This window comes from Stenella coeruleoalba (genome assembly GCF_951394435.1).
Source record: "Stenella coeruleoalba genome assembly, chromosome: 10".
Taxonomy (NCBI): Eukaryota; Metazoa; Chordata; class Mammalia; order Artiodactyla; family Delphinidae; genus Stenella; species Stenella coeruleoalba.
Genome location: NC_137156.1, coordinates 7,770,938 through 7,783,849, shown reverse-complemented (window position 1 = coordinate 7,783,849; position 12,912 = coordinate 7,770,938). Strand labels below are relative to the sequence as shown.

At 42.7% G+C, this 12,912-nt stretch overlaps 1 protein-coding gene across 1 annotated transcript in view; it reads right to left on the bottom strand.

Moving 5' to 3' along the window:
* LOC307193543 (N-acetyllactosaminide beta-1,6-N-acetylglucosaminyl-transferase) overlaps positions 1 to 12,912 on the bottom strand; it is a 58,235-nt gene that overhangs the window by 35,270 nt on the left and 10,053 nt on the right. The window lies entirely within an intron of this gene.

Genomic DNA, 12,912 nt, shown 5'->3' with positions numbered 1-12,912 from the left:
CTGCAGATGCTTTCTCTTAGGTCACCTGTGCCAGGTGCCTCCAGTGCTCAGCAAACATGGAGTGCGTTGCAGACTAATGCCCGTGGTAAGGACGCTTCTGGAGGAAAGTTACTGGCCCAACTAACGGATCAACTCTGGCAGCCACAGGAGCTAAAAGTGGCCCTGCTCCCATCCCACTCCCGCAGTCAACCCAACTCTCCTACCTGTCTGGGCCTGACGTGGCAACTGAAGCAGCTGCTTCTGTTAGGAAGACACTGGTGTGTAACGCAGCAATCTCCCTGTGTCCCTTCCCGTCCCACACCACCCCTTCATGTCCTACAGCTCTGGACTAATGACTGACAACAGTAGCATGGATGTGACTGAGAATGAAAAACGTTGCCTGCCGTATCAGTAAACAAAGGACGTTGTAGCCATCAAGCCATCACATGACAGCCGCCCCTGATGGGGAGCCCTGAGGGAGCTCAAGATGGAAACAGGATGCCTGCCATGAAGCCATCATGATGCCTGCCACTGCAGCCACCCCCAGGGGTGCACCCTGGGGAGATGAGATGAGAAAGCACAGGATACTGGCCCCAGAGAGCTGAGGTACCTATCAAAGGAATGATTTCGATGAGCCCAAACTTCTGCATCTTCTCATACATAGGAAAGTGCTACATTCAGTTACTTGAGATGCCTGGTTTTCTTTAACTAACAGTAATGTTTTGATCGTCCAACTACCTGGTCTTTGTTGCAAAAACTCCTGTGTATCCTGGTTCCTCCCTGACCTCTTCGGAGCTGTCCCAGGCTTGAAGTCCTCAGAATGTCCACCGAATAAAACATAATTCTCAATTTTTAGGTTGTGTGATTTTTTTTTTCGGTCAACATGACAGATACTGATTTGGAGATAGGCCCAAAGAGTTGGCAGGCATCTTAAAGATCACCTAACACAACTCTGTATATCACAGATGAGCAAACTAAGACCAATACAAATGATTTTTTCAAAGTCACTCAGGCAGATAGAAGCCAGAGCCTTAGTTCTGCAGCTCCCTGGTCCAGGTGGAGCCAGTCTAATTAGCTTCAAATCCCAGCTGGTCACTGACCAGCTACACGAGCAGGGTGGAGTTACTTAACCTCTCTAAGCATCAGGTTCTTTGTCTGCAAGATGGGAAATAACAGTGGTTCCTATATCACGTGGTTGTTAAGAACATTAAGTGAGATAACTCTTGTTCAGGGTTTATGTATCTGGTCGTGTATGTTCAATAAGCATTAGCGATTATTGTTGCTGTTGTTTCCCTTTCGAAAAACATCCAGCATTTCTGACCCTGTTAAGGAACTGATATTTTGATTTCTGTTCTTAGTAACGGAAAAGAAAAACATTTACATTCTTAAGGCTTTCAGATGGGTTGATTTATTGCCACTCTAAAAGAATGAAGGTTAAATTTCCCTCTTTTCCTTCCCCATCATTATCTTCTTTCACCCCCCTGGGGGGTGGGGGAATCCTAGAAATGCGGGTTCATGAAGGGAAGTACTGAATAGTCTGCTTTGATACCTTCCGTTCCCTTTGTTCTTACTAGACCCACACCCTTTTCTGCGAAGTGAATGGCAGGAATCAGCAGAACTTGGGAGGAGAGGCAGAGGGAAGTGGGCACAAAGGGCTCTCATTGCAGGTTCTGTTGGTTTTCCCCCTCCTTTTGTCTCGACCCTTGATCCTACAAGGGGGAGCTCTGATCCAATGCCAATGCAAAGCAAACTCAACAAATCTTTCAACATGATTTAGTCAAAGCAGGTTGCAAATGAGAAGGGGGTACAATGTGATTAACAGCTCAAAATAGCAGGATCCCAAACCCCTTCTCTGGTCTGTTCTGCCTTATTTACAATGATTTAGATGAACAGCCAGAGATTAGAATGCGATGCCTTTTTTAGCGGTTGGCCCAGCTGTAGGTTTGTTTGGCCTGGTATCTGTGGCAACTGAACAGGAATTTTCTTCCAGCAAATAATTGGGCAGACTAAGCTATTAACTTCCAACCAGGACAGGATTTCTGCTCTCTTCACTCTAGCTGGCTTACCATATTGAAAACGGTTGTCAAGTGGACATTTTGTATCACTCCCTGCCTCTCTCTGCCCCCAGGATAACCTTTACTGTCACAATCAAGGAGACAGCACAAGGACAGCCACTAACAACACATAATTCGCTTGGCTCAAACCTTAAAACAAAAGGCTAGGCTATGGGGGGGGCGGCTTCTGGAGAACGCGGTGGGATATTTTTTCCTTTACAGTCACTTTAGCTCTCATTAACCTCATTTGAGCTGTGCATCTGCCCCCGCTGGTGTCTCAGAGGCAAACGTGAATGACTTCTTGCAGGGGCAGGGCTACAGTCTGGGCCTGACCTGTTCCCAAGTCCTTAGAGTTCTCCTTTACCTCTGATTGCTTCTTTCGGCACAGTTACTGGCTACTGAATCAAGGCAATGTTTTTTGCCAGGCCGTCTCATCTCTCCCAAGGTTACACCATCCTGCTTCTCATCGAAGGCTTTGGTGATGTCATTCTGACAACCTCAAACACTGGCCACAAGCGAGACCCAGACAGTAAACAAGAGAACGTCTCCCAGCAACCAAAATAATGATCACACGTGGTAGGCTGCATTCACACACTCAAATGTGTACAGGCAGGTAAGCGAGAAAAGTAAGTGAAAAAAGTTGGTGAAGCTGGTGGAGGGCAACAAAAACAGGGCTAGTGAGTTCACGAGCGGCAGCAAGCACTTGGCCACGGTGTTGTGGACATTGAGGGAGGGTGCAGATGGGGGTGAAGAGCCTTCAGGTGCTTGCCCCACCTAAAGCACGCCCCTCCTTCTCAAAGTCAGCCCTGAATAACGTGGGGTCATGGGGCCAGTGCTGCCAGCTCCTCAGATATTTGGAGAGGAAGGAGAAATCTGAATTCTATTTGAAAACATTTCCAAACTCTTTAAATGTTATCAAGTAATTAACAAATTTTTAAGACACGAGTGCATGCACACATATGCACCCTGAAGACTGCACTGGCCCCCAGGATGCACTTTATCGTCTTTGGTTTAAGCATCAAAGCTCCTCTATATGAAGCTCTCTTGAGGCTTAGCTTATTCACTTTTAGTTTAGACACAATCATAACAAACTTTCTCAGATCTAAGCAGATAAGAAATCACAAATTAGAAGAGGCATATAGAACTGGTAGATTGGGCACCCTTTTGTCAGCAATAAGTGATATACTCAGAGTGAAGTAGGTTTGAGAAAAACTCCAAAAGTTTCCATTAAAAACTAAAAATAGAGCTACCAAATGATCCAGCAATCCCACTCCCAGGCATATATCCAGAAAAGATGAAAACTTGAATTTGAAAAGACATATGCACCCCAAGGTTCATAGCAGCACTATTTACAATAGCCAAGACATGGAAACAACCCAAGTACCAATCAACAGACGATTGGCTTAAGAAGATGTGGTATACACACACACACACACACACACACACACACACACACACACACATACAATAGAATATTACTTAGCCATAAAAAAGGATGGAACATTGCCATTTGCAGCAACATGAATGGACTTAGAGAATAGCATACTAAGTGAAGTAAGTCAGACAAAGACAAATATGATATCACTTATATGTGGAATCTAAAAATTACTACAAATGAATCTATATACAAAACAGAAACAGACTCATAGACATAGAAAACAAACTTATGGTTACCAAAGGGGAAAGGGGGGAGATAAATTAGGAGTATGGGATTAACAGATACAGACTACTATATATAAAATAAATAACAAGGATTTACTGTATAGCACAGGGAACTATATTCAATACCTTGTAATAACCTATAATGAAAAATAATCTAAAAATAAAATTACACACACACACACACACACACACACACTTAACTGAGTCACTTTGCTGTATACCTAAAACTAACATAATACTGGAAATCAACTATACTTCAATTAAAAAAAAAGAAAAGAAAAGAAAAACTCCAAAAGCAGTGCAAGATCATTCAATTAAAGAATGACGGGCATTTGTACAGCCCCATGACCATTTTATTACTATAGATCAATACCTCTAGTATTTAAAATTATCAACTAAGTTAATGAAAGGGCTTGAAAACTGTGAAGGCCAACCCAGTGCTTTGGGGTTGAAAACAAGCAGAGTAGGAACACTCAGTGAAATATAAATTTATTAATATATTCTTGTACATATATTTTGCATAGTTTATTTAAAAAGGAATTTCTGAAATATGTTTATTCAAATAGTTTTTTTTTTAATTAACCATTTTGTGCACAAAAGGGCAGCCTTTAAATTATCTAGGAAACTCACAATTCTGACAAAACTTTTTCTGAAAAAAATGTTAGGCAAATATGTCTACCACATGCTTCTATATCAGACGTCAGTGCTTTTTCTGTAAAGGGCCAGGTAGTAAATATTTTAGGCTTGAGAGCCCTTTGGTTTCTGAGGCAACCACTCAACTCTATGACTGTGTTCTGAAAATTCTGAAAGTAGCCGTAACCGTATGAGGTTGTGTCCTGCTAAAACTTTATTCATGGGCACTGATATCTCAATTTCTTATTTTCATGTCATAAAATAATTTTTTTCTTTTACAACCATTTAAAAATGTAAAATCATTCTTAGCTTGTGGCCAATACAAAAATAGGCCAGATTTAGCCCCCAGGCTGTATGTCACTGGCTGATTTCTTTTCTAGATAATAATCAAGTTTCTCCAGGCCTAAATTTTGTAATATCAGAGTCTTTGCACTTTCCAGAGGAAGAAATGTGTAATGAGGGAAAATGGTAATGTTGGTCATCCTTGTACCTGCTGCATGAATCCCTTTGCATACCCTGTTGGGGTTATAGTGCAGAGCACTGGGCTATATGCCTCGTCTTCCCTTCTTCTGTAAAACAAATATATTAGGAACACTGATTTCATAGCGTTCCAAAGAGATTTAAATAGATTAGTACATAAAAAGAGCTTAGAGCAATGCCTTGCACAGAAGGCGTACTCAACAAAACTTACAGAATCTCTCTCTGTTGCCAGACTTGGTTCATATAGAAACTGAAGCACCCACCCACCTTCCTAGGTACCTTTAGTGGTCATTCTTTACCTAAAAGACCCCAAAGTACAGATGGGAGCCATCAAGGCAGCTCCAGCCCCTTCAGCCCTCTCCCTACACCCCAGAGTAAGGGAACTGCCCTGCATTCCCAGCTGCAGTCTCTTGAACCTGTTCTCCAGAGACCCAGTGAGCTGGTGCACCCTGCAAAAAGGTTGTGATAGAGCATGCTGGCGAAGACCAAGGCTTTGGAACAGGGTTTAAATTGGGCTCTGCTGTTTACTATGTGACCTTAAGAAAGTTTCTTGGGATCATTGTGTCTTAGTGTCCCAATTTTTTAAAAAGCATCATAGAAAGTCTATGAAAGTAAATCTGGCTAAGAAGCCTTCTGTATTTTACTATATACTATTCCGCATACCGTCACCCCAGCTTAGCCTCATTCTTCCAAGATCACACTGCTTTTTCCTACGTCCCTAGCAGCCTCCTTTGGGTAGCAAATTTCTTTCCCTCTTGTGGTTAATGGCCCAGATTTAATTCCAGTTTTCCAAGCAAAAGCAAAAACAAAAGCAAAAAAACAAACACACACTAATTTTACCTTTGGCTATATTTTGTTAAATCTCAAGGGACAGAATTGGTGACTCTTTGTCTTTCTATACAACTTTTCCGTTTCCAAATGTGTGCTCTGAGAAAAAAAATGGCAAATTCTTAAGGAGAAGACCTTGCATGTCCCACATATTTCCAAATCTGGGATATTCTTCTGGTACCCTTCTCATACAAAGTACTGCCAAACTCCTCCACCTCCATAGTTTTGAAAGTTGAAGTTGCAAGGACATATTTCTTCTAAGAGACAATATTTTATCATTCAGCTGCTACCAGAGATCTGTATTTTGAAGATACTCAAAGAAAACAGAAGTCTTAAAATAGAGATAGGCAGTGGCTTCCTCCAACAAATAATTTTAATAGCCCTATTAAATTCTTGACTCGTTTTCAGTTTATTCAATCCACTATCATACTAGCTTCTTTCCCCATAGGACCTGTCATTTACTTGAGTTTAGACAGTTTGTTAGGGCAGAGTGCTTAGATAAATCCCCAAAAGCAGATGTGTCTTCTGCTTTCCCATAAATTAAACCTGGAAAAAATTTGCCTCCAAGATATGTTCTGTGTTTGTACTGAATTGAAGAAAATCTTTGCATTTGATTCTCCCACTGGTTCAAGTGGTTTTAGATTCAAATTTTATATTTACCAATCCATCCCTTTAAATGACATCCTTAAACTTGATCCTTTCCCTTCAAAAACAATGGGAAAATTGTTATAAATAGGGTAGGCTCAGGCCCGGTCTGCTTTGGTTAGGGCTCTCAGGTCTGATAGTGTAGTTTTGATTACTACCCCTCAGTGTGTCTTAAATGTGTTGTAACCTACAGAACGGAGTAGTTTCAGTTATCTCTCTCTTTTTTTTTTTTCTTCTTCCAGTAAATGATCAGTGCTGTTCTGTGGAACATAAATACCTAGGGCACTAATTCTCAGTTCTGAGAGGCCTTGGGCGTTGGAAAGATGAGCAGGAATGTGTAAGGGCAGTACTTAGGGTGACCAACTGTCCAGTTCACCCGGGACTGAGGGATTTCCCGGGACATGGGATTTTTTTAGTGCTAAAACTGAAAAAGTCCTGGGCAAACCAGGATGGGTTGGTTATCCTAGATACCATCGGTCCTAAGCCGTCACTGCTGAAAGATATACCAACTAGAGGATGTTCAATAACTGATCAGTATCGAAGGAGAGGAAATGCTGAAACCATTGATCTGGGTGAAAGGTGCACGCAGGTCATAAAAATTCTGCAAATTGTAGTGCAAAAAAACTCTACATGACCCTTCCGAACATATCCCTGAACCACTGAGGCATGAGGACGAAATGATGTACGTTTGTGGGGTAACTTTATAGTGAACCTAAAAGAATACACTTAAACCATTCTAACTACACAGATGTTCCCCAGTGGTTATAAGAATGTGTTAGTAGCAACCTATACAATGAAGGGAGAACCTAAAAGGAAAATAACTGTTATTATAGTGTTAACTATATCTAAAATCCCCTCCTCCCTCCACCCCACATACGACTTGGCACATCTTTCTGTAAAGAAGGAATTAATAGAAAAATATGTGGTCTTATTAACGGAAATGCTTTTATTAAAATTTATAATAAATGGGCAATGAAGCCAGCAAATGTTAACTCATCTTACGGAACAGTGTAGTCAGCTAGCCATTTGATCTCTCTGACTCTCAATTTCCATATTTGTACAACTTTAGGAACTAAAGATGTTCCCTAAGGCTCCTTTCAGCTCTAAATGTTGTGATATTTCTAGATTCTGCACAGAATAAAGAGGAGGCTATTTTTACAGGAAAACTGCTTTAGGGAGTTTTGCTTAGATTAAGTGCAGGAGAAAGTTGAAAATGTGATAGCACATCTGACCAGAGAGAAACCAAGAAGGCTTTCTTGGAAGTGGGGTGGCGAGAAGTTAGTCTAGACAGACCAAAGTCCAGAGGGAGGAGAAACCCTATGGGGAAGTGTTCAGCCTCTCCAGGAGACCCCCCGACACCTAGCCGGGACTTCAGGGTCTGGGGTGGGCAGTTTTCATAAGGGACATGGGAGGGCATTTGGAGTCCTAGGCAGGAGGGCCTTTTTTTCTGTAGAACCCCAAGGAGCTCAAAGAAGTAGCTCCAACTTGAACTGAGGGCAGAATTACAGATTTTCGATGAAGGAGGAATTATGTGAGGACTGGGGCTAGGGAAGGGGGTGCCTAATGAGGAAACACCTGGAAGAGGGGGCTGATCACGGCAGGAAGCTAACTCCTTTAGGATGAGCTTAGCATCTTCAGCTTGCTTAGGCAAGACTGCAGTTTTATCCTCTGATATTTTCACAGTTAAGTTCTGATCTTTTAAATCTGGTTGAAGAGAAAGATTATGGGGGAATGAATATCATGGAAATAAGTACAGAGCTCGAGAGTAAAGGCTTTGAAAGAACAACCTCCAATCATCCATTCTCTGAAAACATAGCATTGAAGTGGATACAAAGTAAATATATTTGGAAAGAAAGGACAGTCTCTTCAATAAATGGTGCTGGGAAAACTGGACAGCTGCATGCAAAAGAATGAAACTGGACCCCTATCTTACACCATATACAAAAAATAACTTAAAAAGGATTAAAGACTTGAATGTGAGACTTTTTTTTTTTTCCTGGCTGTGCCGTGTGGTTTGTGGGATCTTAGTTCCCTGACCAGGGACTGAACCCGGGCCCTCGGCAGTGAAAGCGTGGAGTCCTAACCACTGGACGGCCAGGGAATTGCCGAACGTGAGACGTGAAACCACAGAACTCCTAGAAAGAAACGTAGGGGGATAAGCTCCTTGACATTGGTCTTGGTGATGACTTTTTGGATCTGACACCAAAAGCACAAGCAACAAAAACAAAAATAGGGTTTCCCTGGTGGTGCAGTGGTTGAGAATCCGCCTGCCAATGCAGAGAAAATGGGTTCAAGCCCTGGTCCAGGAAGAGCCCACATGCCGCGGAGCAACTAAGCCTATGCGCCACAACTACCAAGCCTGCGCTCTAGTGCCCGCAAGCCACAACTACTGGAGGCCACACGCCTAGACCCTGTGCTCTGCAACAAGAGAAGCCACTGCAATGAGAAGGCCGCGCACAGCAACCAAGAGTAACCCCCGCTCGCCGCAACTAGAGAAAGCCCGTGCGCAGCAATGAAGACCCAACGCAGCCAATAAATAAATAAATTTTAAAAATTAAAAAACAAAAAAGCAAAACCAAGTGGGACTACATTGAACTAAAAACCTTCTGCACAGGGCTTCCCTGGTGGCGCAGTGGTTGAGTGTCCGCCTGCCAATGCAGGGGACACGGGTTCGTGCCCCGGTCTGGGAAGATCCCACATGCCGCGGAGCTGCTGGGCCCGTGAGCCATGGCGGCTGAGCCTGCGCGTCCGGAGCCTGTGCTCCGCAATGGGAGAGGCCACAGCAGTGAGAGGCCCGCGTACCGCAAAAAAAAAAAAAAAAAAAAAAAAAAAAAGACAAGAAATAACAAGTGTCAGTGAGGGTGTGGAGAAAAGGGAACCCTTGTGCACTGTTATTTGGAATGTAAATTGGTGAAGCCACCGTGGAGGTTCCTCAAAAAATTAAAAGCAGAACTACCATATGATCCATCAATTCCACTTCTGGGAATTTATCTGAAGGAATTGAAAACACACACACAAACACACACACACATATACATTCAGCCATAAAAAAGAGGGAAATCTTGCCATTTATGACCTCAAGGGCATTAAGTGAAATAAGTCAGACAGAGAAAGATAAATATGGTATGATCTCACTCACATGTGAATCTAAAACAACAAAAAAACCCCATAGATGCAGAGAACAGATTGGTGGTTGCCAGAGGTGGAGGTGGGTTAGGCAAAATGGAGGAAGGGGGTCAAAAGGTACAGACCTCCAGTTATGAAATAACTAAGTCATAGGGATGCAACGTGCAGCATGGTGACCGCAGTTAATAATACATTATTGTATCTTTTAAAGTTGCTAAGAGAGTAGATCTTAACAGGTCTCATCACAAGGAAAAGAAAATTGCAACCGTGCGTGGCAATGGATGCCAGCTAGACCTACTGTGGTAACCATTTCTTAGGATATACAAACATTAACTCATTGTGTTGTACACCTGAAACTGATATACTATTTTGTCTTAATTATATCTCAATTTTCAAAAAAGGTAAACATACTTGGGAAAAAACTTTTTCTACTCATGGCTTTGTCCAAAAGCATGTCAAGAAAGAATGTCACGTACTATTCAGATCAGAGAATGAAAGACAGGCGTTGAGAAACCACATTAAGAACTGGTTAGTTAGGTCAAGAAAATTGTCGGGACTTCCTTGGTGGCGCAGTGGTTAAGAATCCTCCTGCCAATGCAGGGGACGTGGGTTCGAGCCCTGGCTGGGAAGATCCCACATGCCGCGGAGCAACTAAGCCCGTGCACTGCAACTACTGCACCTGCTCTCTAGAGCCTGTGAGCCACAACTACTGAGCCCGCGTGCCACAACTACTGAGCCCGCGAGCCAAAGCTACTGATCCTGCAAGCCACAACTACTGAGCCCGCGAGCCAAATCTACTGATCCTGCAAGCCACAACTACTGAGCCCGTGTGCCACAACTACTGAAGCCCATGCGCCTAGAGCCCGTGCTCCGCAACAAGAGAAGCCACCGCAATGAGAAGCCCTCGCACTGCAACGAAGAGCAGCCCCTGCTCGTGGCAACTAGAGAAAGCCCACACGCAGCAATGATGACCCAACGCAGCCAAAAAATAAAAAAAAGAAAATTTAATTTTCTTTTCCTCTATTAGGAACTGTCAGTGTTAATATGGGCTGCAGCATGTAATTTCTGAATTGGGCTCATCACACTGTATTGTATTTTTATGATCTACATGAAAAGAATCTGAATGGAAGTAAAACCTACCTGCAAAAACTGCATGGCCTTTGGTCTGCATTAAATGGTATAATCCATGTTCATGTAAAAAAAAGGCTCTCAGAATGTTTGCTTTCTTTACCTTAAGTTCATGCCACATTGCTTTCATATCATTCTTGATCTAAATAAAGTCAAGCAATCAGTAATGATGTAATGATGAAAATACAAGTAATGAATATGAAAAAAAGAGAAAAGTAACTGATATAACTGCTACTTAGTGGGTTCCCTTTTTTTTCTTTTTTTTTTTTTTTTGGCCGCACAGCGCAGGAAATTCCCTATAATGGTTGCTTTGGATGTAGCTTTCTAAGACTGCAAATTGCCCACTCCAAGACCCAGGAAAAAAATCACTAAAACTCTTAGCAGGGTCATTTGCTTCATCAAATGATGGGTTACTGCCATCAGAGCAGCAGCCCTGTAAAAACCCAGATCTGGTCTTTAAAATAGGGTCCTCTGATGTTAGGCTGTTATTTTTACTTCTTTGGTGCAGTTAGGTGCCCACCGGTTAAGCTCACAGACGCTGGGCCTTGGCTTGAGCTGGTGCTGCCCCCAGGATGAACTTGGCATTGAGAAGCATTCCCAAGATGAGCAAGATGCTTTGGAAAAACAGAAGAGAGAGAACAGTGCCACTGCTGTTGACTAGGGGCAGAAAGGACTTCAGGAAAATTCCCAGAAAAACTGAACATGCTGGAAGATGCTGTCTGAAGCTGACCTACTAAGATTTGGCAAAGGAATCTAGGCTGTGTGTGTGTGTGTGTGTGTGTGTGTGTGTGTGTGTGTGTGTGGTGGTGAAGGGGGCAGTGGAGGGGGTGATTTGCAGCTGACTTGGCAGCCGTGCTGAGGGGCATATTAAATGTTATTTCAGTTATTTCCAGTTCAATAAATATTTATTCTTATCCCACTGGATGTGCCCTATGTTGAGCTGCCAAAAATGTAAAAGACGCTGAAGAGATAATAGTTGTCAGGGTAATATGATATCCACATCCATAATTACAGTTCAAAGAAGATTACAGAATGGCATAAAAGAGTTACAACTGGGACTTCCCTGGAGGTCCAGCCAAAAAAAAAAAAGGAGTTACAACAAAGGTTTACAAAATGTACAATAGAGGAAAAAAAAAAAATCAGGGAACACTCCCTAAATGACAAGGCATTGAAATGTACAACAGAGGGAAAAAAAAAAAATCAGGGAACACTCCCTAAATGACAAGGCATTGAAATGTACAATAGAGGGAAAAAAAAAAATCATGAAACACTCCCTAAATGACAAGGCATTGAATGGAGACCTATTCAGGCCATTACTTAAATAGGAGAAATAGAAGAGAATGACCCAAGGAAGGAGACTGAGAAGAAAAATGTACCAAAGGCAGGAATACAAGGCGTGGTTTTTCTGGAGTGTTCCTTTCAGGGAAGGCAGCCATGGGAATTGATTAATCAGTGATATTGATGTGATTTTCAACAGGGATATGCAACCATCCAACGTGCCACATTGAGATGTTTGTATTGAATAATTCAATAAGCTATTGAAAAATGTCACTGAAGCTTTTGGAATTGAGAAGTTATTCTTAGAAGAAAAATATGTCGAGGGTTAGAATGTTTTGAAGAGGGCGACTTGGGCCAGAGAGACCACATGGATGGGTCTAACAATCTACTTGAGAGATGGGCAGGATGGGCTGGAGTTAGAGCAGTAATGACCGGAACCGATCGGTGATACTCCCTGGAAACCTATCACACACACAATGTACAGAATGTGCTGATCAGGTGTTGGGGGTTGGAAGAGGAGACGTCGGCTGACATGGAGGACAGCAGTGCCTGTCCCAGAGGTTCTGGAGAAGGGGGTTTCTGGTGAGTAGGGCAATGGAAGTGGGGGCACCTGAGCAGGTGCCAGTGGGGCCCTCAGGAAGAGATGCCCAGAGGCCTGGGAGGAACGCAGAGAAGGCCTGGGAGCACAATGCAGGGTCACGATTCATCAGGACAGGAATGGTGATGAGCCTGGAGGCCAGTGAGATCACCAAGGGAGAGAGAACAGCAAGGGCCAAAAAGCAAACTGGGGAAAAGACTCACAGGGGTTGTTTACTGAAAACTTCACTCTCCCTAGTTCTGCATTTCACTGACAATAGTGGCTCTAAAATCAGCTGTTACCCAAGTCTCAATTCAGTAGTTGGTAACCAAGAAATAAGAAGAACAGAATCCATTTCAATATAAGTTTCCAAAGAGGGATTATAAAAGCATTGCCCTTTAACACTTTTGGCAACACATGATAGCTTTTTCTTAATGTTGAAGTTATTGCTCAAAGTTCTGTGACTTTGAGTCACATACAAAAGTATTGTCCAAAGGCTGCTGGCTTCAGATAATCGTCTCT